This window comes from Piliocolobus tephrosceles, chromosome 10, assembly GCF_002776525.5.
Source record: "Piliocolobus tephrosceles isolate RC106 chromosome 10, ASM277652v3, whole genome shotgun sequence".
In the NCBI taxonomy this organism is placed as follows: domain Eukaryota; kingdom Metazoa; phylum Chordata; class Mammalia; order Primates; family Cercopithecidae; genus Piliocolobus; species Piliocolobus tephrosceles.
In genome coordinates this window covers 44,696,571-44,699,617 of record NC_045443.1, presented here as the reverse complement: position 1 = coordinate 44,699,617, position 3,047 = coordinate 44,696,571, and the positions used below count along the sequence as shown (strand labels likewise).

The following is a 3,047-nucleotide window of genomic DNA, read 5'->3' as shown; positions in this document are numbered from 1 at the left end:
CTGCTTCAGCCTCCAGAGTAACTGGGACAACAGATGTGCACCACAATGCTTGGCTAGTTAAAAAATTTTTTTTTCTTTTTTCTTTTTTTTTTTGTAGAGCTGGAGTCTTGCTATGTTGCCTAGGTTCACAGTCACACTTTGGCCCTGAGACCTGCCTCTCTGGTCCAGGTGTTCTCTCTTTGACCTTATCGATGTGCTATCTCTCTGTAGCATTTGGAGGGGTAGAAGCATTATCTAAACAGGAAAATAGGCTGATAAAATTCTGGGTAAAATAAGGATGTGCCAGGCAACTATTTAAAATGGCCTGCATGCTTGCTTCCTGTGGTGAATCTGTGGTTTGGAGATCATCAGAAACTCATTTTTACCACATGACATGTCATAAGCACTACGAAGGAGGGTAAAACATGAGCCAGACAAACGGTTAGGTATAGACTGGCTTAAGGATGTCATCCCTTGTCCCTCAGGAGGCTGGTGTGAGTCTTTGCCAAGTTTCCTTCCTGTTCATGCTTGAATCCCTTGGAAGGAGCAAGCATGACTCTTCAGAATTTGTCATCCAGAAATGAGGGCTGGTCGGCAAAGCCTGAGTCCTGTCGTCTCGCCTTCCTCCCATACAGCATGAGCTTCACCACTCGCTCCACCTTCTCTACCAACTACCGGTCCCTGGGCTCTGTCCAGGCGCCCAGCTACAGCGCCCAGCCGGTCAGCAGCGCGGCCAGTGTCTATGCAGGCGCTGGGGGCTCTGGTTCCCGGATCTCCGTGTCCCGCTCCACCAGCTTCCGGGGCGCCGTGGGGTCCGGGGGCCTGGCCTCAGGGATGGCCGGGGGTCTGGCAGGAATGGGAGGCATCCAGAACGAGAAGGAGACCATGCAAAGCCTGAACGACCGCCTGGCCTCTTACCTGGACAGAGTGAGGAGCCTGGAGACCGAGAACCGGAGGCTGGAGAGCAAAATCCGGGAGCACTTGGAGAAGAAGGGACCCCAGGTCAGAGACTGGAGCCATTACTTCAAGATCATCGAGGACCTGAGGGCTCAGATCTTCGCAAATACTGTGGACAATGCCCGCATCGTTCTGCAGATTGACAATGCCCGTCTTGCTGCTGATGACTTTAGAGTCAAGTATGAGACAGAGCTGGCCATGCGCCAGTCTGTGGAGAATGACATCCATGGGCTCCGCAAGGTCATTGATGACACCAATGTCACTCGACTGCAGCTGGAGACAGAGATCGAGGCTCTCAAGGAGGAGCTGCTCTTCATGAAGAAGAACCACGAAGAGGAAGTAAAAGGCCTACAAGCCCAGATTGCCAGCTCTGGGTTGACCGTGGAGGTAGATGCCCCCAAATCTCAGGACCTCGCCAAGATCATGGCAGACATCCGGGCCCAATATGACGAGCTGGCTCGGAAGAACTGAGAGGAGTTAGACAAGTACTGGTCTCAGCAGATTGAGGAGAGCACCACAGTGGTCACCACACAGTCCGCTGAGGTTGGAGCTGCTGAGACGACGCTCACAGAGCTGAGACGTACAGTCCAGTCCTTGGAGATCGACCTGGACTCCATGAGAAATCTGAAGGCCAGCTTGGAGAACAGCCTGAGGGAGGTGGAGGCCCGCTATGCCCTACAGATGGAGCAGCTCAATGGGATCCTGCTGCACCTGGAGTCAGAGCTGGCACAGACCCGGGCAGAGGGACAGCGACAGGCCCAGGAGTATGAGGCCCTGCTGAACATCAAGGTCAAGCTGGAAGCTGAGATTGCCACCTACCGCCGCCTGCTGGAAGACGGCGAGGAATTCAGTCTTGGTGGTGCCTTGGACAGCAGCAACTCCATGCAAACCATCCAAAAGACCACCACCCGCCGGATAGTGGATGGCAAAGTGGTGTCTGAGACCAACGACACCAAAGTTCTGAGGCATTAAGCCAGCAGAAGCAGGGTACCCTTTGGGGAGCAGGAGGCCAATAAAAAGTTCAGAGTTCAAAAAAAAAAAAAAAAAAGAAATGAGGGCTACAGTCCCCAGGGATATTGCCTCCTATGTGTTATATACATTTTGTCCTTTGGAGTTTGAAAAGGATCATGCACCCGGCCAAGCAAGGAAACTATTGTGCAGATTGTGAGTAGGGACACACACACACACAGAGCAATGGCATGACCATCTTCTTCTCTCTCTTTTTTTTTTTTTTTAGTCATACTGTATGTTCTAGGGTACATGTGCACAATGTGCAGGTTTGTTACATATGTATACATGTGCCATGTTGGTGTGCTGCACCCATTAATTCATCATTTACATTAGGTATATCTCCTAATGCTATCCCTCCCCCCTCCCCCAACCCTACAACAGGCCCGGGTGTGTGATGTTCCCCTTCCTGTGTCCAAGTGTTCTCATTGTTCATTTCCCACCGGTGAGTGAGAACATGCGGTGTTTGGTTTTCTGTTCTTGCGATAATTTGCTGAGAATGATGGTTTCCAGCTGCATCTATGTCCCTACAAAGGATATGAACTCATCCTTTTTTATGACTGCATGGTATTCCATGGTGTATATGTGCCACATTTTCTTAATCCAGTCTGTCACTGGTGGACATTTGGGTTGACTCCAAGTCTTTGCTATTGTGGATTGTGCCGCAATAAACATACATGTGCATGTGTCTTCATAGCAGCATTATTTATAATCCTTTGGGTATATACCCAGTAATGGAGTGGCTGTGTCAAATGGTATTTCTAGTTCTAGATCCTTGAGGAATTGCCACACTGGGCATGACCATCTTCTACTCCTTATACGTAACATAATAAACTTTGACTTGCCGTTCTCAGTTCTGCAGTATCTCTAGGGGGTCTAGCCACCCACTCAGTGTGCAGCAGAGGGAGAAGGAAAGACTCTGCATCTTGGACTTTAGATCAGGTTCTTAGTCCTCTACAGGGCACATCATTCTGTAACTTCTTCCTTCGAGCTGAAAGCTGGGTATTGTTCACTCTTTCATTTCTTCATGCAGCAAACATTTTATTCAGTGACAATTAACATATACCTTGAACACATCACTAAGTGCTATAGATTCAGAGGTA

General features: G+C 49.5%; 1 pseudogene across 1 annotated transcript; it reads left to right on the top strand.

The window, feature by feature from the left end:
• The first annotated feature begins 615 nt into the window (after nucleotides 1-615).
• Nucleotides 616-1,984, top strand: LOC111555303 (annotated as a pseudogene). The gene has a single exon (XR_002735486.2). The product of XR_002735486.2 is annotated as a keratin, type I cytoskeletal 18 pseudogene (transcript).
• Nucleotides 1,985-3,047: the final 1,063 nt, after the last annotated feature.